At 41.7% G+C, this 26467-nt stretch overlaps 1 protein-coding gene across 2 annotated transcripts in view; it reads right to left on the bottom strand.

Moving 5' to 3' along the window:
• Positions 1 to 26467, bottom strand: part of PLXNA4 (plexin A4) — a 699236-nt gene that overhangs the window by 505321 nt on the left and 167448 nt on the right. The window lies entirely within an intron of this gene.

Below are 26467 nucleotides of genomic sequence, written 5' to 3'. Positions count from 1 at the left end.
AGGGGCCCACCTCCTTGCTAATGCCTATGCCAACTGCTCCTCAATGCCATTGATCCACAGTAAGTTAAACCCAAGGGTCTTGGGACCCTTGACCAACAAAGACCACTGGTTGGTCCTGCTTCTGGCCAAGTACCAGCAGCCATCATCCTATGAAGATGCAACCTGGAAACTGATTCTTTAGGTGCTATGGCCACAGCTAATGAAAACCCAGAGAATAGTTCTTGTCACCAAAGTACATGGCACTGTCAAATGGTTTAACATCAGAAACATATATGGTTTTATCAGTGGAAATGACATTAATTAAGATGCATCACCATTTGTTTTGCCTCTACACCCTAAAAACCACAGGACCTTTCCATCTGACTTGCAACTAAAACCTCTTATGCTGTTTCCATTATTAGAATGAGAGCTCCTTCCCTGAGACCACAGACTGTCTTACTTTTTCTATTTGCCACAATGTCTTGGCATAGTAAGCACCATTCATGCATTCATTTATTCATGCACTCGTCTGTCAAATGGGTATAACAGCTAACATTTATATAGCTTTAAGGTTTACAAATTGCTTTATATATGCAAGAAGGGCAGCCACCTTATGTATACCCTCTTTCATATCTGAACTTCACAGAAACCTTGTGAACTATAGGGGATATCATCCCCACTTCACAGATGAGGAAACTAAGATTTAAAGTTTAGTGACTTGACCCAGGCCAAACAATAGTGAAGGGGTCAGTGGTGGGATTTGAACTGAGGTCTCTTCTCCAAGTCCAGAAATTTTCCCACTATATCTCAAGGTTAGTGTAGTATAATATTAAGGTGATGGTATTTACACTACCTGCCTCACAGCATTGTTGTGCCTTGTCAAATTAAAGCATTTTATAAGTAAATGTTGATTTTGTTTTATTTTTGAAATGATCTGGGTGGGGCTAACCTTAGATGAAGGCATTTGCAGCTACCCCAAAAGAATGTGCCATTCTGACATGGAAACAGAATTGTTAACTTAGAGTCAGAAAGAGCTGAGTTCAAATAATCCTTCCTCAGACATTTACTTGTGTGACCCTGGGCAATTCATTTAACTCCTGTTTGCCTCAGTTTTCTCATCTGTAAAATAGGGATAATAATAGCACCTCCCTCACAGGATTGTTGTGAGGATCAAATAAAATAACTGATATAAAGTGCTTTGTAAACCTTAAAATGCTATATAAATGGTATTATTTTTATTGTTAGCATTATTAGTGAAAGCTCTAATAACACTTGTTATTGTTCAGTTGTGCCCTATGAGTGCCTCCCCAGACACACACATAATCATGGAATTCCATGAAACCATTTCCATCTCCCTATCTGAACTGTTTTTCCCCTCTTGACTAAAGGTATTTTTATGTTCAAAACGGTTAATGAGGTTAGGAATTTAGGTGAGAGTCATGAAGTAGAATGAAAGTAACCACCCCAAACAAGGACCAGGTCTTTGCCCTACTTAGTGTTAGGCTCAGATTCATTGAACCCACAGTTGGTCAAGACTCATTTGTAATACACAGGTTTCCCTAAAGTTCTAAACCGGGGGATCTGCAAACTTTAAAAAGAATGCATAACTGTATTTAAATCTAATTGTTTCATTTGTAATCTCATGTATTTTATTTTATGGATTTAAAAACATTATTTTGGGAAAGGATACGTTGGCTTTATCACACTGTCCAAGGGTCCATGACACACAAAAAGATAAAGAAAACTTGCCATAGACTAAAGACCTGGTGCTTTGCTGACACCCATGAATGTGATCTGTTATCTGCCTCTTTTCCCACTGATCAAGCCTGGAGATTGCATGGGCTCAAGCCCCAGCACCTCGGACAGCTGTCACATCACAATGTGACTAATAATACTTTATTATCAAGTTATTTCCCACCCTCCCACTCCCAGTTCTAATTAGAAAACTTTCACTGCCCATTTGGTCATTATGTATGCCACACACACCCACCTCTCCCCCCACACACATTCACTCCATACTCCTCCTTAAACAGGAGCATTCAAATTATCCATATAACCTACCTATGAAAAGCATTCATCATATACAACTCTTTCCTGTGCTGCAATAAATCCTCAGTTCACAATATCTACATCTTCTCCCAGGTACTCCATACAACCAGCACATCTGTCCCTATCCCTGCTGTCCTTCCTGTTCCCCCAACCCCAAATGAGTTACAAATCTCCTCCCATAAATGAGAAAAGAGTAAAAAGACGTTTCCCCAGTGTCTTTAAATTAAGCTTGTTATTCACTCCAATAAAATTGCCTTCATAATTCAGCAATACAGAATCTGAAAATCTAAAAGCCTTGAAGGAACACTAAAAGTCTACCCTTCCCCAGCAAGGGGTCATCCAGGTCTGCTTGAAGATCTCCAAAGGAGTATCCCAAGACAACCCATTCCAATTTTATAAAATTGTGATTGTTAGAACTATCCCCCCTACACTCTCTCCCCACAAACAAATTAATCCTAAATCTCTCTTCATTTCCCACTCATTGCCCAGTTCTGCCATCTAGGACAAAATAGAACAAACCTCCATGATGACTATCATGGGTCCTAAGTCTCTCCTTCAGGCTAAAAGTCCCCAGTTCCTTCAACTACTCCTCAAATAGCATGTTCTCTATCTCTTGGCATGCTCTTCCTGCTCCCCTCTCTGGAATTACTCCATCTTGTCAACAACTTTCCTAAAACGCAACCCCACCACATACTGAACACAGGAATACTCAAGTTATGAAAGTTCATGTCATTGGCACACTTGGCAAGGATGTCATCTAAGTCGCCATCCAAGTTGAGGCAATATGAAATAGCAGGAAAAGAACTGGGCTTGGAATTAGTACACCTACACTTGAATCCCAGCTCCAACACTTTCTATCAGCATAAGCTGTGGCAAGTTACTTTTACCTCTCCTGGACTAGAAAGATAGATCGATCAATAGATAGTATAGACAGATAAATAAAGATATAGATACATAAAACTCTAGTTGACAAGGTGAAAGACATATCCTTGAGGCTCCAAACTAGAGACTTCCATTGAAGTTGATATTCTCTCATTAATGACTCCTCAGTTGGTTGGATCATTCAACCAGAGGATCTGACCAACCTAACTCTTCTATCATTTGGCCTTTCCATTTTATCCACAAATGTAGTATGAGACACTTTGTCTATAGCAGTTCCCTAATCTACTTGTCTGATGACTTTTTCAGAAAAAAGAGTTGTCCTTGATGAAACCATATTAGCTTTTCATCCTTCACAAACCAGCCCTTTGATAATGTGTTCTAGGATTTTGCCTGGAATTCATCAAACTTGCTGCTCTATAGTTTGCAAACTCTTCCCGCTTTCATTTTTTAGAAAATGAAGATATGTGTTCTTCAGTTCTGGGGAACATCTCCAGGATCTTTAAAAGATCACTGACAGATGCTCTGCAATCTTATCTATCCATTATTTAGCACTGGTGAAATGCTGTTCACTAGGGCCTGCTAACATATAATAATTGAAGTCAACTAAATGCTGCCTGACCATCTCATTACTTATCCTAGGCTTTCGCTCCTTGCTCACCACTTTTTTATTCTATCTGTCCCAGTCCAAAGATCTCTCTACTTGGAAAACAAAACAAAAGCAAATTAAAAGTTGAATAATTCAGCTTTCTCACCATAATTCTTCATTTATTTATTTTTTTTGCAAGGCAATGAGGGTTAAGTGACTTGCCCAGGGTCACACAGCTAGTAAGTGTCAAGTGTCTGAGGCTAGATTTGAACTCAGGTGTTCCTGAATCCAGGGCTGGTGCTCTATCCACTGCACCACATAGCTGACCCCCCCATAATTCTTCATTTAATCTCTTTTTAATTTTAATTTTCTATGAACAAAAATGTAATCTTTTCCTGCCTCTCACTAATCAAATAAAAGAAAAATAAAGCCCTTGTAACAACTATGCATAGTTAAGCAAAACAAATTCCCACATTGGCTATGTCCAAAAACATATATATCATTCTGCACCCTGAGTCCATCACCTATTTGTCAAGTGGTGGGTAACATGCTTCATCTTCAGTCCTCTGGTATCTTGCTTGGTCATTGCATTGGTTAGAGCTCTTAAGTCTTTCAAAGTTGTTTTGCTACCTGTCTTTATAACATTGTTGCCATTGTATAAATTTTTCTCATGGTTTTGCTCCCTTTACTCTAAGTCAGTTCATAGAAATCTTCCCAGATTTCTCATAAAACAATTTCTTCATCATTTTTTTCTCCACCACCATTCTAATAACTTCAATAATCTAATCTTCTTTGATCCTTTTACTTATCCCCAACACAACCCAACAAAAATGATGAGAAAACAAACTACTAACTTAGCATCACATATCACTAGTCTCAGCTCATACTCAGCTCTTGTCACAATTCTAATAGGACCAGATTCCTCTATTGTTTTCATTCTCATTTACTTGCATATATTTTTATTTTTTAAACATTTAAAATATGTTTGTTGATGAGTTCCCTATTCATCCACATTGGATTCTTTAGACCAATCCCTTTTCCTCATTATCATCACCCCGCTATCCTCAGAATTTCATTGCTGAAGGTTTCCCATCTCTCTTTGACCTTCTCCCACCATAAAATAGTAGGCCATTTCATGCTATCCATCCTTTATCTGAATTTTCTTTTTCAAATATATGCTTATAATCCCCAATACAATAATATGTCAGACTGTGCCTGGCTTTCCTGGCTTTCTTTATGATGAACTCTGTGATGGCAAGATCCCTTCTTCCCATTTCAAACTTCTTCCCAAACTTCAGCAACCAGTTCCTATTCCTTAGTCATAATCATGTCCAGAATAGCAGCTTCCATAGTTATCTCCTTCAACTTTTGAAGAATAAAATTTTTATTAAGGCAAGCATTAATATGTCAACTCTTCTTATTTTGGAAGAAAGAGAATTCCAGAAGACTTGACATAGTTGGAGTCCAAAGTATTGTGCATCTGTGGCAGGTTTGTGATTAGTCTTCCAAATACCTCAGATCTCATTCTTCTTTCTGTGCCCATATAGAGAAGCCCTCAAAAACAGAGCTTCTGATTCCAGGCCCAGGACTCTAAGCTGCCTTTGGTAGTGTTAGCCTTGGTAGAGTTACATAAGCAGTTTATTCTCTTTTTTCCCCTTTTCAGATTAATGCCCTTTTCACTGAACCTTCTAAACTTCAAACAAATATGTTCTTCCTAGCCTTTGTTGGTTTATTCCAAACCTGGACAAGAGCCCACCATGCCTATCTTTAAAGCCTTCACACAGAAATCTAAATTCCTTTCTCAGGTACCATCTTCTTAGTCAACTTTTCACTTCTTATATCTCCCTTTTTCTTCTGAATAGCTTACTTTCAATTGGCAATAGAGATGCAAACAATACCTATGCCCTTTAGCAAAATCCTTAATGATGTTTTTGGGGTTTCTTTTGGTAGCACCATTTGTACTCAAATGAATCACCAGAAATAGGAAATGGTTGGGTTGTCAGGCTTGACAATTCTTGGAAGGTACCTAAGTTTTCCATAGTGAAACAGAGGACAGCTTATTTTCATTATAAAGTATCAGAAGGAAGACTGGACTTGAAGTCAGAACTCATAGTTCTGTCGTTTACCACATATGTGACTTTGGGAAGCCACTACACTTTTTGATCATCAATTTCCCCAACTGTCAAATGATTACAATTTCCACAATTTTTATTTTTATTGGATTTTTTAGTATTGAAAAAAGTATTAAATATGTAAACATTTTATAAAATATAAAATATGATAATTGTCATGGCCACCAATAAGAAAACAAAGTGGGGATCTTGTATCCTTCCACCCATTCTAAACAGGATCAGGATAAGTATTGTACCCATAAAGACAAGGTAAGACTAGTATGTGGAAGAAAAACCCTTTTCCTCTCACATGGAGAAACCTAGTTACCTTCCCCAAATCACTGGGAACTTTGGTAATCTGAGCCTTCCTGAAAATGAAGGCTGAATCTGTCTCCTTTAGGCAGGTGAATGCAGTCTGTGAGAAAGCCACCTGCTAGAAACAGAAACTGACACACTTCTGTAAAGATGGGCAGGTCTGAAAATCAAGAAGTCTTCCTGCCCCTTCACCACCCCCATTTTTCTCAAGAGTTTGTCTCCATACTCATCCACTGCCAGAGCCTCTCAAGCAGCCTTGATGTCTGTCTGTCTCATGACAGGTGCGTGGGGAGAAGATACTGAGAAATGTGTATTTACTGGGGGGGAGAAAGCTTTATCTTCTGAGAACGGAAAGAGATGGGGAGGGGGAGCACCCTGAACATAGAACTGTGTAGAGAGGAAGAGAGACAGGTAACAGCTGTGCAGCAATGCAGAACAGGAAAGAAGGAAGGGGAAAATATGCCAGCCTACCAAAACATAGACACTGAAAACGTGCCCATACGGATCTGTACATTCAAAAATCATTCAGAATCATAAGCTAGAACTACATGCATTTACACACACACACACACACACACACACACCAGTGTGCAGAAAGCACAGTACATCTAACAGACAGGAGGCTCCCACAGATCAGTTATTGGATGGAAATATAAGTCATTACCTTTGCTACACATGTTCTTTCATGAACTCAAAAATGGTCTATCAGGAGTACAGCTGTTATGGGAGTAAATGTATTCAATCAACAGAAGCCTAAACTCCAAAGTCTATTCAGCCTAAGACTGGGCCAGTGGGCCTGATGTATCACTATTGGTTCTTGGAGTGAGTGCACCAGGAATTTGAGAAAGAAACTATGGGCCCCTGGCCTTCATCTCTCCCCTCTACCAGGCTTACTTATCATCCTCTCTCCAGAAATAAGGAGGTCTAGTAGGAATATTCAGAGTGGGGGAGGGGGGATAAGCCTTGTAAATAGAATGGAGAAGAAATAACCCTTTAGCAGTGAGTGATTCTCTGAAAACAGCACTAAGATGAAAGTGAAGGTGTTTCCCTCCCCTGCTTCTGATCCTAAGTATGGAAGCTGCCAGGAAGAAGGCAGGACAGAGACTAAAACTATGTTTGTTTGTTTGTTTGTGTATGGGGAGGGGTGTCACTTAATTGCTGGGGGGGGGGTTCCCTTTTTGGTTGTTTTGTTATTGTTTGGTTGTTTTGGTGGTGTTTTTTTGTTTTGTTTTTTTCCCAGAGTTCCCTCTGAACTCTCTTCCCGGTTAATTTGCACGGAGAGGGTTGGGACAAGGAGAGCAAAGCCAAAAGCACCAGAGGGGCTCATCGGCCGGGTCTGGACAGTGATAGGATTAAAGCCGGTGACAAATTTTATTACGGAGCTTTAACAGTGCACAGATAAGTGTGTGGAGGGCTGATAACAACTCAGCTGTGAGCTGGGGCAGCCACTTGGGAGACGTTAACAGAATCATCCTGGCTATGGGGCTGGGAACAGCAGCAGGAGGAGAAGGAGTCTGATGAGTCAATCAGAGGGGCCTCCCAAGAGCAGAACAATGGGAAGAAGGCCACCCACCCCCTCCCCAGACACACCTCCCCAACCTAGACACATGTCCTCTCCCCTCCCTCCCTACAGCCTCCACCAAAGCCTTATGGTAGACCTGTCCATGGTACATTAGGTCCTATGGAAGTAACCATTTTATCTGCCTCTCCATTCCCTAATCTTAATCTTTGGCACATCTAAAATAGGCAAGCAGGCAACACTTGTTATCACTTTTCAGATCCTCTGCCACCTCTGGACCCTGTCTTCTGCCATCCCATTAACAGATGGAGTTGGACATTTTCAGCCAGGACCCCCATGCAGATATGTTTAAGAGTATTTGGTCCAATCCATCTTTTATGGGCTCCTCTCTCTTTAAAGGGCACAAAGGCAGGGAGAGGAGGGGAAACTTTGGTTGATATTATTTGAAGGCAGATTCTGTGAATTGGTAGATAAGAACTAGGGTTGACTGGACCAATGGAAGGTGTTTAGGGAGGATCTCAGGTTACCAAAGAATGTTCTGGTGCCACCACTGTCACCTGAGGGAGTACAGTACCCTTTTTCAAGTTAGGTGGGGAAAAGAGGACAGCACAAGTTTATCTTAGAATTCACAGAGAACTTTGTCCTTTCCCCTCATCCATCCAAGCTCCCTCTGAGCCACTGGAATGGAGGACTCCTATTATTTGATAACAACATTTGCCCACAAATACATCAGGGAGTTTGTTATGAGCATTAAATGAAGATAATGTTTGTGAGGATACTTTAGTTTCAAAAGTACCCTTTGTAAGAAGTTAGTATTCTTAGCCAAAGTATTGTGCACTTCCAGAAAGACTTAAAAGGTATTTTTCCCAAAACACACTTCTTGGGTACTACACAATTTAGAACCTGATCATGAGCCCAGAGATCATAAAATTAAAGTGAGAATGGACCTCAGGGGCTTTCTAGTTCAAATTCATTTTGCAGACAAGAAAATTGAAGATGACAAAGGTTGGGTCACGTGGATAGAGGATGTAGCTGAACCAAGACCCAGGGTCCCTAACTCCAAATCCAAACCTCTTTCCACTATGTAACACTATCTTGGGTGGCCAAATCCAGCCTAAAGCACTTCCTAGTTGTGTAGTCTTGGACAAGTCACTTAATTTCTATCTGTCTCAGTTTCCTCAACTCTAAAATGGGAATAATAATAATAATAACAGCATGTGCCTCCCAGGGTTGTTGTGAGGATCAAATGAGATAATAATTATAAAGCACTTTGCACAGTGCCCAACACACAGTAAGTGCTATATAAATGATTATTCCCTTGTTCTTCTCTGCTTGTTTTATGTATCTCAACACAAAAAATGTTGTCTCTACAACTGGAAGGCACATTGCTAACTTTTAAGTGCTACATAGACATAAGCTGTCATTTATTATCATTAGAGATTGAAAGTTCTCCATCGATGGAGTACTGGTGTTCTGCTTCACAGAATCATAGATGGAGAGTTGGGAGGGCCCTCAGAGGACAACCAGTCCCACCCCCTCATGTTATAGATAAAGAAAGTGAAGCCCAGGGAGATTACAAGTGACTTGCCAGAGGTTACAAAAACAGTAAGTACCAGATATGGGGATCAAAACTTAGGTCTTCCAATTCTCAATATTTATCACCCACAGGAGCTCGTAGCACAAGGCTGAGCACCCAATGGGTATTTAATAATACTTGTTAACTTCCCTTGACTTAGAACATTCCCCCAGGATGAATGACAAACCAAGACACCCCTCCTGCTGTAAACCTGGAGGAAGAAGAAGTAAATCAGCCCCATGGAACCAAAACAACCCTATAGAAAGGAGTGGATTTGGAATGGGCTCCCCTGCCTGAGCCATCCTTACCCAGGGCTGTCCTCAGCAGAGAGCACTGCCGAATGCCTGATGGGACCAGCGGCACGAGCTCCATCTATGCATTACCATAATTATATCTCTGGGAACATGTAAAGCACTCATTTTCCCTTCATGTCTGTAATGTTGCAAGAATGCGGGATGCAATTACAACCGTGAAATATACAGCTTGGCAGACATAAATACATACATACACACAGGTCTAGGGGCAGCCTGTATGTTTAAATGGCATTCCTTGTCAGAGACTGCCCTGTGTTGCCAGGTCTACCTCCTGCGATTGAATAATGAAGGGTGCTGGATGCAGAGCTCTTTGGACAAATCACCTGGACACAACCCATTCACAGAAGAGTGCCAGGGCTACATTGGGCAAATTTCCCCTAATTGCCAAATGGCAGAACAAAAGCCTCATTGAGATAGCGGATAGAGAGTTGGCCTTGGTGTCATGAATACCTGGGTTCAATTCTTACATTCAACATATATTAGTGCTAGGACCAGGAGCAAGTCATTTCTTTGGGTGCCCTCAGGCAATTATTCTCCGTGTACCAGGTAGGTCCCTAAGACCATAAATTATAGACCAATGGCCATCTGAATCTGTGGAGGGAATTTCTACACCTGGCATTTCCAGGACCAATGAAAGGACAGGTCCTCCTCTACCCTTTCCCTCAAAAGGAGAGAAGAAAAGATAAAGAAAACTGAGGAGCTCAAGGTTTTTCTGCAAGATTTTTTTTTAATTTATAAGGAAATGTTTTTTGGAAAGGGATCTTTTTTTCCCTTTTCCACTTGAAATTAAACCTCCTTGGTCATTATCTGTCATTCAAAAGAAGCCGCCAGCAAAATTGAGTGGGAACAAAGGTGAAATGGAGCAATCTGCTTTCTCTGGCAGTGCAGAGAGAAATGCCGGGCAGGAATCAAGGAGCAGTAAGTGGTCTAAAGTAAATTTGATTTTGTAAAATTTTCTCACTGTGAGACATATCAGGGGCTTGGTGACACCCCAGGAAGAAAACAAATAAAGGCAGCTCTCGATTCCGAGGCTCTGGATTATTCAGTGCAAAGGTTTTTAAGTCCAGATTCCCTTGCCTGCCCCCAAATCCCCCAAAGTGATTATATTCCAGGGCAGCTTCTTCCCTCAGTTAGCCAATGTGGGGCAAGTGAATCCAGAATCATGTGAACATCAGCCTGAGCAAATTGCAATCATGAAGGCAAATCTGATGGTGGGAAAAACAACCTCACCAAACAATAGGATGTGTTCCAAAGCAAAGTACAAATGATTCTGGAATAATTGGCTGGTTTCAATGATCTGTGTCACTGCTTCTTTCTATACATTTGGAAGTTTGGAACTGACCAGATGCACCTCCTCCTTTCAAATGTCCAATTTTGAAAATTATATGTTCTCGAACGCCTCCCCCTCCCCACCCCCAACACACACATATCACCCCAGCCAACCTTGCTTAGCAACAAGCGTAGAGTGGAGTTCACTTGGTGCTGTGCATCCCTTGGAGATGAGTATCGGGGCCTCTTCCCAGATCCAACAAGCACTGAAGCCAGCTCTGTCCCACTGTCAGTGTTGGTGGACCCTGATCAGACTGGTGTAGAGGCAGTATGTGAAAGATGGGTTCCAGGAAGCTTGTAGCAGCTAGGTAGGCTATAGAGGGCCCATGACATCCCCTCACATCTTCCTTGTAGGGTCATAGAATCACAGAATTTTAGAGTTGGAAGTTACCTGAGCAGAAGTGGTTATGGGAGGCTAAGGCTGCTGTGCCTTTAGGAGGGGAGGGAATCAGGGGCTTGTAGGCAGTACATATATTTTCCTAAGAGGTCTAATACAGTATATAGCTAATGGGTAGTCAGTCAATAAGCCTTTATTAAGCACTTACTACATGCTAAACACTGTGCTAAGTGCTAAGGATACAGAGAAGCAAAAGGCATTCCCTGCCCTCATAGCTAAAAATAGTCAGCACTTGTATGGTATTTTAAGGTACCATATGTGTGTGTCTCATGTACAGATGGACGGATGGATGGATACACATATTTACACATGTATATATGTGTGTATATATTCCATATATATGGCACCTTATACATGTAAGGTATAATTTGCATATGTAAAGCATATTCATACCCATATGAATGGGTCTTCGGTCTTAGGACCTGGGTTCAAAATTCAGCTTTGTCACTAGCTGTGTAACTTTGGGAAAATCAACTAACCTCTTTGGATCTCTCAGTTTGCTCACCTGTAAAAGGATGGGGTAAGATGAAATGACCTCCAGAATCCCTTCTAACTCTAGCTCTACAATGACTCTATCATTGTTCCTTACTTGAGAACCAGAATACTGAGTAAGTATATGCCGAAGCGGATATGAGCAGTGATAGTGTGACCTAAACATTCAGCCTTAGAGCCACATGGCTAGTTATTTCTGAGCTTCATCCCCCAATTACCCAGGGGAGAGGGGGCCTTCACATGCAACAAACCCACACATACACATGTGTACACACACACACACACACACACACACACACACACACACACACCCTTGCTATGATCCCACCAATCCTGTAACAGTTACAGTGAGAAAAATTCTACTCTCCCAAAGCTACTAGTCTTATTATTCAAAAGTTTCAAGTTCAGATTGGGGACATCTCAAGTATATTATCTTTTTTTTAGAAAAGGGTATTTTAGATATGGAAATTCTCGCTCTAGCCTTCTGAAATATGCAACATTCAAATGTGAAATCCAAGAACATCTTTTGCCAGAGAAATCCAAACTATAAACTCTCCTAAGTGTCTAAAAAAATAGCTTACACGTGCCTTTCCTCCCTGGGTCCACAGAGTTAGCACCATGAATGATTGATGAGCAGCACTCTAGCCCTCTCTAGCAGTCAGAAAACTCCTGCAGCCTTCTGCCAAGCTGGATATGGAACCCAGGATAACAGCCTTTCACTAGCAATGAAAACTCCTAAGGTTCTGCTTGCAGCTCCAAGGTAGACTTGCTGTGTGACCTGGGGCAAGATACTTCAGCTGTCTGGGCCTTTGTAAAATGAGAAGGTTGGAAGATATGATCCCCCCAATCCTGACTCTCTTCAATTGTACAAAATTCAAATGATGAGGAAGAGAGGAAGAGGGTTGGGGGGGGAGGGAAGAGAGAGGAGGGAAGAAGGGAAGAAATAAAGTAAAAACAGACAAAGACAGAGAGAGAGAGAGAGAGAGAGAGAGAGAGAGAGAGAGAGAGAGAGAGAGAGAGAGAGAGAGAATGAATGAATGAGAATGACCTTCATAGGCTACCCAGGCATCATGGTATACTAACTAGAGCACTGGACTTGGAGTAAGAAAGAGTCAAGTTCAAGTCCCACCCCAAATTCTTACTAGATATAGGGTCTTAGTCAAGTCATATAACTTCTCTGGTCTTCAATTTCCTAACCTATAAAATGAGGGGGGGGGTCATACTCAGTGCCTTTTAAGGTCTCTACTGCCTCTAAATCTATGATCCTAATCCAGTTCCCATGATTTCCCTAGTCCTTCTTTGCAAAGTATCAAGCCTTACCTTAGTACCTCTAAAAACTAAAGAATATTTTTTTCATCTTCTGGGAAATTAACCACAGTTTGCTGAATTGGATCCGAATCGTTATTATTATTTTTAAAAATCTATTCACATTTTCACTGTGGCTTAGAGGCCCTCAGCTGTGAGGACTGCTATCTCTGACTTCAGCCCAGACTATGAATGAAAATCCCTAAAATCCAAAGACAAAAATCCTCCCAGCAGTATCTCAGCCTAAGCTTAAGCAAACAGTGAGAACCTCCAGATCAGACTTACTTCCCTCCAGTCTAATTCCTGGGGGTGGAACAGAGCTAAATTCACCACTTTTCCATCCACCCCCTCACCTCTTCCTTTGTGCACTGAGCCACAAGGAAGGAGGGAATCCAGAAGTCTGCGTTGTGGGTAATGGAACCGCAGTAACCCCTTCCCCCACCTCCCCACCAGAAGATGCTCCTGTGACTGAAACCAGGGCTAGCCATCAGTGGCAGGCATAAAATATCTATCAGACTTGGAATAGCAAGGGAGGAACTTGGAAACTTAAATCTGAATTCCAAAGTTACCAGGACACAGTTTGCTCCAATGATACCAATTAACATCTTTCCCCATTTAACAGTTTCCAAAGCAGGATGAAAATAGCAGGGCCTGTGGGGCTATGCAAAAATATGTAAAATAATAATGGGGTAAATGCCAGCAGGGTCATGCTCACACTCCCCTTGGAAGGCAGGTGAGCTAAGGGAGAATGTGACAGTGGGTTGACAGATTGATGTTGCTGCAGCAGAGAACCCACTGGTGTCCCAGAATCTAACAATGCTTTGTTCTCCACCACTGGGTAGCACTGACTTTTGAGGCCAGAGAAAGGACAAGAAAACGAAGTAAGTCAGTTGGCTCACACCAGTATTTCAAGAATTGTTCCCTTAAGAAATTTAAGGGGCAGCTAGATGGCGCAGTGGATAGAGCACCGGCCCTGGAGTCAGGAGTACCTGAGTTCAAATCCGGCCTCAGACACTTAACACTTACTAGCTGTGTGACCCTGGGCAAGTCACTTAACCCCAATTGCCTCACTAAAAACAAAAACAAAAAAAAGAAATTTAAGCAAACAGCTAGAAATCACAGTGCTACCTGCTAGAACCAAAAGAAATGACTACACAAAAACCATGATGATAAAATATTGATTTGTGGTAAAAATTAGAGAACTCTCCACAGGCAGTTTTTGAAGGACCTCCCCTTTTGGGGAAGGAAAGATTGAATGATCCCTGAAGGGAGGTGGAGGGTGCTTCCAGAATGCTAGGCTGCTTCTGGAATGCTAGGCATCTTATGGGACTCCGCCTTTTCATGCTTGGCCCTTGTGGTGGTGGTGCATGTTAGCTGTCTCTGGTGGCTTGAGCAACTGTAAACTTTCAGGTTCAGTGAGTTAATTACAGAAAACCCTAAATTCCTTTGAACTAGCTTAATTGGAAATGGTCTGGGTATTGAATAGGTTAAGCTTAGAGTTAAGAATATTTATCTGTATTTCAATTTTCCTATTTCCTTATCTTTGATTTTTATTAGTTTCACCTCTGTTGTCTAATTAATTCCCAAGTAATAAAATCTGATCCTTTTGTGAACTAAAGCTTAAAGGCTCCCTTCTTGTTGGCCTGGGAGAAATATCTAAAAAGGGTAGTTCAGAGGGGAGGGTGAACCTAAAAGGTCCCTCATATTTCCGGGACCCCAGTATTAAGGCAAGTCACCCAAATAACACTCCATATATCAAATTTTGGCCCTCACAGAATGTAAGATCCTTGAAGGCAGGGATGGTTTAGTTTTGGGTTTAATTTAGTTTTGTTTTGTTTTCATGTCAGTGCTTAGCTCTATTACTGGAATATAGTAGGCTCTTAATATATGCTTACTGAGGACAAGTGAGGAAAAAGGGGCAAAGAATCCTGGTGAGGACTTGGAGCAAAGGACTTGGGGTCTATGAACTTGGTTGGGTTTTTTTTTTAATGATAACTATTTCAATATAATTGTCTTCTTTTGTCATCCTATGGATTTTATTTTATGCATTTAAAAATATGGTTCTGAGGAGAGGGTCATGGGCTTCAGCAAACTGTCCAAGGGGTCCATGACACACAATAAAGGTTGGGATTTACCCAGGGTCACACAAGTAGGAAGTGTCTGAGGATGGATTTGAACTCAGGACACAGCATTCTATACACTATGGCGCCTCATAGCAGCCCAAGTCCTCCATTATACTAGAGGAATAATAAACAAACATTGTAGGACCTGACCCTATCTACTGTCAAAAATACAACATGCCCAATGCAACCCTTCTTGTTCTTGTGGAGCAACCCCTCCACAAAGCGGCACACAAATATAGACCCACATAGACACAAACCCAAATGCAATGTGATACAAGGGAGAAGAACAGCTCAAAGAATTCAGAGAGTACATTCCAGACATGGTGGGGGGAGGACAGGCATTACAAAGACTTAAATAGGAGAGAAGGAATATGTTGTGTGGAAAACAACAGTAACAAATCTTGGCTTCAAGGAGCTGAAGATATTATTGAGTCCAACCCCCTGCCCTTCAAGCTAGTAAAACTTGGATACATTTTGTAGGTAAGGCAACAGGGGCCCTAAAAGGTGAAGTGATTTGCTCAAAGTGTCAAAACTAGTAAAAAGCTTGCTGTGCAGACTAACAGAGAGGAGAAAGGAAGAGAAGGTATGAATTTCATCTCCTGTGTCTCCATTTCACTAACGTGCATTTCTGGGAAAAGGGGAAAAGGACAGGAAAAGAAAAATCTCAGTTTATTTGAGACAAAGAATGCTCTGCTTAGAGTGGTCAGCATGATGGAGTAATAAGGATTAGGAAAGAGTCTTTTCTAAGTGTTTAACATGGAATGCAGGTGTGTTTTTTAAAGCGTTACCAAGCAGGAGGCTAGAGCATCCCTCGTTTGTTACATAGATCCAGATGTTTTGAAGCCCAAGAGGAAACTTAGAACTAGAAGCATGACAATAGGGTTCAATTCACAGGGAATCCAAGCATTTGAGAGTTGAAAGGGCAACCTATTGTACAACTGGTCTCAACTCTCATTTTAAAGATAAGGAAACTGAGGCCCCCAGTGGTTTCCTGACTTGTCAGAGGTTACACAGGTCATAGGAGAAGCCTAACACTTGCAATCCAGCACTCTCATTACTTGATGCCCTAATCACCCAGTTTATTAATCTCCCAGGTAACAGGAGGTAGGGGTAAGTAAGGTGTGACCCTATATTGCATCTCAGGCAGTGGAGACAAGTTGGAGCCTGCATAGGCAAGACCTCAGGGCCCAGGGAGAAGTCAAGAAAGCCACTGAGACAAAGCAGTCCCAATACCTTTTGAGCAACAGGTATGCCAGAGGTGCAAATGCAGTAGGTGGGAGAAGCTCAAAAGATCTAAGAAAGTAACATTGGTTTCTGAGGTCCTCATTCCTGACCAGGATGAATGGTACACACAGGACAAACCATTAGATTAAAAAATAGTTCTTATCAATGATGATATTCCAGTGATTGGTATATGTTGCTGTTCAGTCATTTTTTAGTCTTCGTGATCCCTGTTGAGGTCTTCTTTGCAAAAAATACTGGAGTGATTTGCCATTTCCTTCTCCAGCTCATTTTGCAGATGAGGAAACTGAGGCAAACTGTAAAGTGACTTGCCCAGGGTCAAACAGCTAGTAAGTGTCTGAGGTCAGATTTGAATTCAGGAAGAATTGACTCCAGGCTTAGTGCTCTCTCCAGTGTGCCCCCTAGTTGCCCTTAATTGGTATACAGTAAGTACTTAATAAATATTCCATCTATCTACTATCACATCTCTACTTTCCCTGTTGATACTGTGGCAAAATAGCCCGGCTGGATTGTTGAAAATGGTGAGAATGTAAGGATTTTGCAATGGGCCTAGAGAGTCTTGTTTGTAATTGTGATATTGAAATCAATGAACCAATCAATCAATCAAGAAGCATTTATTAAGCACCTACCATATGCTAGGCACTGAGGCTACAAAGACTAAAACGAAAAGAATCCTTGCTCTCCAGAAGCTGACAGTCTATGAGAGGTGACAGCATGCACGGGTGGAAGTATATACAGAATAAATATATGCAGAATAAATGTGAATTAAATGCAAGGTAGTTAGGGAGGGAGGGCACTAGCAGGCGGGGTGATCAGGAAATGTATAATGTAGAAAGTAATATCTCATCCTGAAGGCTTCTTTGAGGCTGGGGTGAAAAGGAAATGCATTCCAAGTATGGGGGACAGCCAGTGCAAAAGCAAAGGGATGGTGATGGCGTGCCTTGTGTCAGAAAGCTGATGAGTTGGGACCAAGTTGTGAAGGTCTTTAAAGTCAAAAAGAGAGAGAGGGAGGGAGAAGGAAGGGGGAAGAGAGACAGAGGGGGAGAGAGAGAGAGAGAGAGAGAGAGAGAGAGAGAGAGAGAGAGAGAGAGAGAGAGAGAGGTGGGGGGAGGGAAAGAGAGAATCTTCAAGAAGGGGAGTAGGGAAAGATAGAACCAAGCACTCTTCCCCCTGAGTTAAAGAAATTACTAGATTCATAGTTTAAGAAGAAAACAATTAAAGTCTTCCATTTCTCTTGGCTTTCTGATGTATCGGTAGTGGGCAAGAAATGGCAGATATCATGGCCATGGACTAGAACTGAGGTTATATCCAGATCTACATCAGGCAGAAGAAAGTAGGAAAAGAGGGTGGGAAGTTAAAGAGATTAGATAAATGTCCGTAGCGGGCACCAAGAGCCAGAATTAACACTGAGACTATTTGTAAAATGTGGATCTGTTAACCTTTTCATGTGTTACTATTAAACCTAAACATCATATAATGTTTTTTTAGTGCTTCCTGATAAATCCCCTTTAAATTACTTAAGAGGTCAGCATGTTTTTATGGGGATCAGGGAGTAAGGTAAAGGAAACCCCTGTGGTCTTTGTATGTGAAGCATGAAGTTTAGTAACCAAAAGAAGGGGGCAGCTATAACCAGTGAGTCTAAGCTTGCTGAGAGCTCAAAGACTGAAGGTAGAGGGGATAGAACGGTAGCGTGGCAGGCAGGATCATAACTAGGAAACCCTTCACCTTGGTTAAAAAACAGTTGAGCAGACTAATGGAGCGAGGCTTGCAGCTTCCCAAAGAATAGTCTAATCCTTGGTGCTGAAAGATAAGGATCATCCTCCAGATAGTCCAGCCAATACCCCCAGGGAGTTGGAGGAATGGAATATCTAGAAGATGGGTGCCTAAGAAACATGGCATTGGGAGTATTAATCTAACACCATGTGAGAGATAGGGTTATGTCATGTAATACAAGCTAGCATAAGACCACAAGGCAGAAAATACAGGAGATCAGGGTGTCTGGACTACAAAGGAAGAATGTCCCCTGGGATGTCAGCTCCCTGGGACAAAACCCTGGTTGCCTCCATTCTAGTTATGCCATGGTACCAGGCAGACCAAGAGCACTAGCCATCACTCTACCCCTAACAACATCCTGGATAAAAGAGTGGGAGACATTTTAGAGATAGGACAGATAAAGACTGTCATAAAGTTTTATCTTTGGAACTTTTAGTAGACTGTGGACTCATAAATTAATGGCCATTGATGGCCCACTAGGTTCTACTTAGCCCAAGACTGATAACTCAACAGATTCCTGGTCCTAGAAGTCATGTGGCAATGGCAATGATGTACAAAAGCAGTCATGGAGAGATCCCATTTGGGTTCCATCTCTAGACAGAGGAGAGACCAGCTTTAGAATGGAGTAACTGAACACAGTGGCTACAGTGCCCAACACAGAAAGGACCAGACCAAGAGTGAAGCTTTGCCCCGTGCACCCCCACCCTCTCTATACCTTTATCATTTCCCCTAAATTCTCCCTCACTTTTTTAACTTGTCCTAAGTTCTTCCTCCCTGCTCTGTCAACAAATTAAAGGCAAACTGGTGTGCCACATAACAAGAAGCTTGAATAATATATGACCAGAGGTGGTCATCTATGATGGGCCCTGGACTTTCTGAGCTAATAGGAGGCTCCTGTCTTAGTTGGAGGAATCCATCTACCTAGAATGTTTGTTTTTAACCTTTTAGCCACTCTTGTTTATAATCCTCTTCTTTTAACTCTAATCATAATCTGTTAACTTCATCCTTGTTTTAATACACACGTAGCATTGCTCATGAATTGTCACAGTATCATTTCATCACTTGATGTGTATGAATTATATCTATCACATACCTATAGTTATAGACTTCAATTCTTTAAAAATCTGTGATCTAATTAGCGTGTGATAACGATTGCAACTTCGTGCCTTAGTAGGCAACAATGAGATATAATAGAATGAGCACTGAGTTTGGGATTAGAACATGTGTTTTCAAGTCTCATCCTCATTGCTCGCTTAAACTGTGTGATATTGAACAGATCACATGACTCTCTAGGCCTCAGTTTCCTCATCTGTAAAATAAAAGAGTTTGACTAAAAGGCCTGTAAGGTCTCTTACAGCTCCAAATATATAATTCAATGATCCCAGATCATTGAATTGTTATGGTCCAAACTTCATGAATTGTTCAAAACCTTCATGAATTGTTATGGTCCAAAACTTCATCATGCCATAGCCACCTTCCATTGAAAACCCTCTCCAAACTTGCATGGTCATTTGGCAAGAGTCACAGAGCCTATCCTTGACCCCTAACCAAAAGCATCTTTCCTGATGTATAGGGCTTGCCAGAGCTTGTATTCCACTGTTCATTAATCAATAATCATTTATGAAATAACTCTGTGCCAAGCACTGCACTAGGGATTGAAGACACAAAGATTAAGAAGATAGCCCCTGCCCCCTAGAAGCATACATTCTATTGGGAAAGACTGTGTGTGTGTGTGTGTGTGTGTGTGTGTATATACACATACATAATAAACCCAAGGTAATCAGAGAAGGGCACTGGTAGCTGGGGGTAATCGAGAAAAGTCTCCTGTAGGAGGTGATGTTTTAGCTAAGTGTGCAGAGGACACAAGGAAGGTTCTGTATATATGTGTTCATGGGTACTTTCCATTAAATCCCTAGAAAGGCAAAATACACATTGCCTGAAAACCCTCCTCCAATGCCTCATTGTGATGTGGAGGTGACCCCGAGTTCTCAAGAGCTCTAGCCATGGAAAAGGAGCCGCAGTAGGTTCTAACAAGTTTAGGATATTTCTAGACAAATTTGGCAAGGCAAAGTGTGTCTGTCATCTGAGGACTAGTTTAGCTAAGTTTGAAGAGCTTCACCACCAGAAGGTTGGCCATGTGGTGATGAATTGTTTTCACTTACAGCAACTCACGAGGAAAATCCAGCAAGTCGTGAAAGGATTGGGATCTTTGTTGGGGAAGGGAGTTCCTCACTCTAGTGAAACCAGATCTTTTTCCAAGTGACCTCTACTGGTGGTGCATAAACCTTTTCATCTTAACGTCCTTCCTTAAGATGGACCTTGAGGACCCTAAAGTCACAGGTCCTTCTCCCACACTGTACACTACTGCTTTTTGAGAGGCAATATGGTAGGGTGGATAGAGTGATAGAATTGGAATCAAGAAGATCTATTTTAAATCCCACTTCAGATACTTATGAACTGTTAAGTTTCTTTGGTCTCAGTTTCCTCATCTTTAAAATGGGGTGGATTTGGACTGGATGGTGTCTGAGTTCCCTTCTAGTGAAAGAAATGAGATGTTTTGCCTGGTTGGCTCAATTCAGAGAACATGCAAAGGACCCTATCAGGTTCCAATCAAAGTGAGGCCCAAGAAACTTTAGTGAGTTAGCCAAAGTCAAAATTCAAGGGGAGTGTGTGTGTGTGTGTGTGTGTGTGTGTGTGTGTGTGTGTGCGCGCGCGCGCATGCGTGCATATACATACACATTATTTAATAATGCAAAAAACCAAAACAAACCCAGCACTAATAATGCATTTGTTTTATTGGTGCACACAACACATTAGTCCGTAGGCACCATAAAGAATAAACAGGGGGCAGCTAGGTGGCGCAGTGGATAGAGCACCGGCCCTGGAGTCAGGAGTACCTGAGTTCAAATCCAGCCTCAGACACTTAACACTTAGCTAGCTGTGTGATCCTGGGCAAGTCACTTAACCCCAATTGTCTCACTTCATTTAAAAAAAAAAATGAATAAACAGATTGCTATTCTGACAAGCCAGTGAAGTGAGGCCAGGCAGGGAAATTTCTTGCTCTCCTGATGAAAAGTGGAAGAGTCCATTAGGAGCCCAATCAATGCCTCCCCCAGCCCCAGCATGCACTAGCTGCCTCTTGTTCTGCTACTCTACTGCATGCACTCTCCTACTTTCCCTTATACAAAGAGAGATCGGAAGAGAGAAGGAGAAAAGCATGGGAGAGAATGCTCTCTGGTGATAAGTCATCATCAAATGACAAACAGGCCCTCCCCGAGTATTTCGAGGAACACCCCATGATATGCATAAACTGCATAGACAGAGAGGCGCATATACATTCATTCAGAGAGAAGAAAAAAATTACGTAACAAGCCGGCTGTTCATTTTCACAACCCCAAATGAAATTGAAATCAATACTTTAAATAGGGCAGGGTACTATGCAAATTTCAGTAGTCAGTACCGACAATGAGAGATGCACTATGAGGTTCAGTAGCTACTTTCCTCATAGCAATCCTATGGCATGGATCATGTAAGCATAAGGGTCTCCATTTTACAGATGAGGAAACTGAGGTTCTCTCACTGTCACATAGCTGGTAGAACTAGAATTCCAACCCAGAAGTTTTGGCACCAAGTCCACCACACCATGTTTCATTGCTTGTGGGCCCAGAGATGACCTGCGACTGAATGGGAAAAGAAACTCTAGCCCGTCACCTGCCTTGGATAAGCATGGACAAGCCATCTCCTCTCTGAGGATTTAAGGTTTCCCATTTGCCTCATACTCTCGCTGATAAATCAGTTGAATTTGGGGAGGGGGGAAGCAGGAAAGAGGGTAAGGTTTGAGTTGGGTCCATAGAAAGTTCTTTATGAACCAAAAAAGGTGCAAGGGTTCCCACTGCTGACCCTCTGAAGCCACACTCACATGAGCTAATTACCATCCAGGATGTGGGGATTTCACACGGTGATTTCAAACTATGAGAGGTCAAATTACCCAGGAGAAGACATTCATACAAAGGGTGGTCCTCCTTCTCCTGGTTCTTGGCTATCCCTTAACCTTAAACAACTGCTTTGCTCCCATCCACAAATCAATCTTTCCATAAGCACCTATGAGACCCAGTGAACAGAATGTTGGATCTGCAGTCAGGAAGATCCAAGATAAATTCTGGCCTTGGACTAGCTGTGTGACCCTGAATAAGTCACTTAACCTCCTCCTTCTGCCTGTTTCTTCATCTATGAAACAGGAATAATAATAGTACCTACCTCCCAGGGTCATTGGGGGAATCAAATGAAATACTTATAAAATGCCTGGCACATAGTAGACATTTAATAAATGCTCATTTCCTTCCTTCCTTCCTTTCTCCCTCCCTTCCTTCTTTCCTTCCCTCCCTCCCTCCTTGTATTATCAGTCCACCACAAAAAATGCACCCATCACACAAACATGGGATCATGATTATTTCATGGACAGGTCTTTTGATTTCAGTGACATATAAAACTTCCAATGAGGAAATCCCTTCTGCCAATTTAGATCAAGCTTGAACCCATGTATTCCTTCCTCCAAGATAGATCTCCATCCACTACACCAAACTGCTTTCTGTGGTCTGTTTGGGGCTATAGTTGTTCTTATGAGCAGTTTTATATTGATGGACTTTATCATGTTCTGTTAACCTGAAATCTCCTAGAGAGCTGACACCAAGCATTTTACTTATCCAGAAGCCCCCACAAGTGCCTAAAAATAATAATCACTCAAATTTATGTAGCCCTATAGAGTTTTCAAAATATTCCTCATCTATTATTCAATGCAATGCAACGAACACTGATTCAGACCTACCTTGTGCAAGGCACTTATTTCAGTCCTCATAATAACCCTTTAACAGAGATAGACCGATTATTATTTTACAGATGAGGACATTGAGGCAAAGGAAGATTAAGTGATATGCCCAAGGTCACTCAAATAATAAGTAGAGGAACTAGGCTTCCAACCTAAGCCTTATAAGTTCAAATCTGGTGATCTTTTAGGCATGCTACACATTATAGCACAGTATGGCATGCAACAATACTCAGTAGATATTAAGATAAGGATAGACTCAGGTTGAATCACTCCTTACATTTACCTTCCTAGTGTTTCCTTAATCTCCTGTCTCCATATTTTTTTCTTAAATTTGTGGAATAAAACAAGAATTTCCATAATATATTATAATTAAATTAAGATAAAATTAATTTAATTAAATATAAGAAAATTCCATACAGGCTAACCCCTCCTGCTGTCAGGGTACCCCTTCATTCCCTTTCTTAGAATCCCAAGACTTGGTCCAAGGGCCACCTCCAACATATCCTCAGTTCATACCCTCTCTCCCCCAATTACTTTGAATTTGCTTTGTAACTATTTTGAATTTACTTCACTATATTCCTGATTATTTTCCCACAATAGAATGTAAGCTCCTTGAGATCAGGGACTAGTTAGGTGGATTTTGTCTTTGTGTCTCCAGCACTGAGCGAATGCCAAGCCAGTCGTAAGCACTTAATGAATGTTGAGTGAATGAATGAATAAATGAATGGATTGTTCGGAACCAGATGTAGGAAATAGAGAATGACTCAGAGGCATAGGAAGGAGGTCTATCAAATGAGAGAGAACAGGCCTAAACAGGGAAAAGCCTATGTTCAAGAGTAGGAGGAACGGGGAAGGCAAGGAGAGAAAACCCCAATCCCCTCACCCTACCAAGATTGCCAGAGAACCTTACAACACTGCCCTGGGCTGCCATTGAGGATAAATTTAGCATCAATGATGTCATCTTGCATACCAGTTCTTGGTCTGCCAATACACAAAGGGAAATAATATCACTTCCCCAAGGTAGAAATCAGACAAGATTCCTGAGTCCATGACTGCAGACTGAAGGTTAAAAGCCCTCTCACTCTCCCCTTGGAGGAAGGTCCCAAAGTGAAAAGGAACAGGCAGCTTTTCCTGATCCTTCTCAGTCTCTCTCTAGTTGAATCTCTTCCAGGCCCTTGTTTTCTCATTTTTATCAATTATATTACAAATTCTAAGTTTTTGTACATCTCATGCCCACTAGAATGTAAGCTTTGGGGGGGCATAGATTGGCACTTTTCATCTTTGGATCCCCATGACTAAACACAATGCCTGCCCTGCTTAGAATAGGCACTCAGTAAATGTTTGTAGAATTGAATGATTGCATTTAGTATGTTCACAAGATCACAGAATTTGAGAGTTGGAAGGGCAAGAGAACAAGCATTTATATAACACAAATTATATGCCAAACTCTGTGCTAAACGCTTCACAAATATTATCTCTCATTTTATCCTTGCAACAACCCTTTGAGGTGGGTGCTACTATCATCCCCATTTTACAGTGGAAGAAACTGAGGCCAAAGAAGGTTAAGTGATTTGTCCAGGATCACACAGCTAGGAAGTATCTGAGGCTGAATTCAGGTCTTCCCATGCTTCCTAACATTTATTATTTTTTTTTAAGTGAAACTGATTCACAGTAAAAGAAAATTATCGTCTCTAACTCTTGAGTCAATGACAAAGATGTGATTAGAGTTTACCACTCTCTGAGCTCAGATGGACACACCATCCCTGCAAATAGATCAAGTTGCTTCCCTAGGGTCTTGCTATCGGTTTTGCATTTCATTTTAGTTGTTGGAACACTGTTGGCCTATTTCCCTGGGGTTGGGGGTGGGGGTAAGTCTGCTTCATGGACAAGCTTTCCATTCTTTTTAGTTTTTGGTTCTTGGACACGCAGGATATCCTTGACCTTATACATCATAGAGCTCATTTTCTCTCCTCTAGGACTCAGGGAACTAGGCTCCCACACACTAAGTCCCATCACAGGGCTTTGGAAGAGCCCACTGCTCATTCCTGAAGGATAGAGACAGGCTACCAAGATCCTACAAGAGAAGATGGTGTGAAAATAGCAATAATTCTAGAAAGTAATTATGTAACATTACAAATATACATTGATCAAGTCATTCTTCCCTTTGGGACCTCAGTTTTCTTCTTTCTTTTCCTTTGTTCTTTTTTTTTAAAAGCCTGGGTCTCCTTTTGGAAATCCATGGGTTACTCATTCACAGGCCCAACCCCACTCTAATTGGGATAAGAACTCTGACCAGTTCTATTTTCTACCTGGACTGGCTCACCCCTCCTTAGGCAGTCTGGCATCTCTGATAGAGCCCTGTCAGAACAGAACTCTTCAGAACACCTGATGAGCTTAGCCCACTGCAGCTCACAACCTACCAGCCCAGAACCAAGTATTATAAGAATGCACCACAATATTTGGCAGTTTATTTCCAGGATGAAGTTGGATTAGATTATTTTGGGGTGGCTTCTTAGCACTATAATCATGTAATCATGAACCTAGATCAAGAAGGAAGCTTATAGTCTACCTAGTCCAACCCAACCATTTTACAAATAAGGAAGCTGAGGTCAACAAGGCTTAAATGACCTGACTACGGTTGTACAAATAATAAGACTTCTCCATTCTATCTCCTAAAATCCTTTTCAGTTCTAAACATCTTTGACTCTATTACACAAAGAAGCATGTATGAAAGTGATCAGTGATCCTAGCCACATTCTATAGGGCCTATGGAAAACCAAGAGTCATATAGCTCCCTCCCTGCCAGAGCTTGTTGTCAGCACAGGTGCACAAATATTATGGCTTAAGGATGGCAAGGTTAAATCTGAACATACTATATTGTTCATGCCCGTGTCAGCTCCAGTCGTATCATATAAGATCAGCTCCCAGAGAGCAAGGACTATGTGTCTGATGAATTCCACAGGGCACCTGATATGTGAAGAGAAGTGTCAATGGAAGGTGATGGGTGACAGGGAATCGAGACTTACTAAGGAGAGGATTAGGGAACCACATATAAAAAAGTCCTCTTTGTTGCTGATGGTATAAACATTGCCAGACTTAAAGAGGCCATGAAAACCCCTCCAGACTACCAGGAACAGGATTGACAGTGCCCCTTTAAATATAGTGTTTAGAGGAAGCTGCAAAAAATAAATTGCAAGGTATAGGGGAGGAACTGACACCAAGAAAGCCAGTTGACAGAGCTGCTTAGGAGCAGCTGGAGGGCAGAGATGCAGCCAGCAGCAAGGGGAAAGGAGTTCTAACTAGGATGGCATTCACAGTGTCATGCAAACTTCTATACACAGAGAGAGAGAGAGAGAGAGAGAGAGAGAGAGAGAGAGAGAGAGAGAGAGATCAGCAGCATTGGGGCATTTGGGGGAGAAACTAAATTAGTTCAGATTGGGAGCCATTCATCCCGTAAAGGCAAGACAAGATTTTTTCTTTTCTTCCCCCACCGTTCTTTTAATTAAAAGTTAGCTCATAAATCAAAGACCTTGTTTTCTAGGCCGCAGGAGGAGGCAAAGAGGGATGCTATGCTTTCCACTGCTCGCCATGCACTACTGGTCCACTATTCCCTCTCTCGCCCAGGTTACTCATCCCAATTACAGGGCCCT

Source organism: Dromiciops gliroides, chromosome 5 (assembly GCF_019393635.1).
Source record: "Dromiciops gliroides isolate mDroGli1 chromosome 5, mDroGli1.pri, whole genome shotgun sequence".
Lineage (NCBI taxonomy): Eukaryota > Metazoa > Chordata > Mammalia > Microbiotheria > Microbiotheriidae > Dromiciops > Dromiciops gliroides.
Note: the sequence above shows the minus strand (reverse complement) of the source record. Positions and strands in the feature narration are given on the sequence as shown.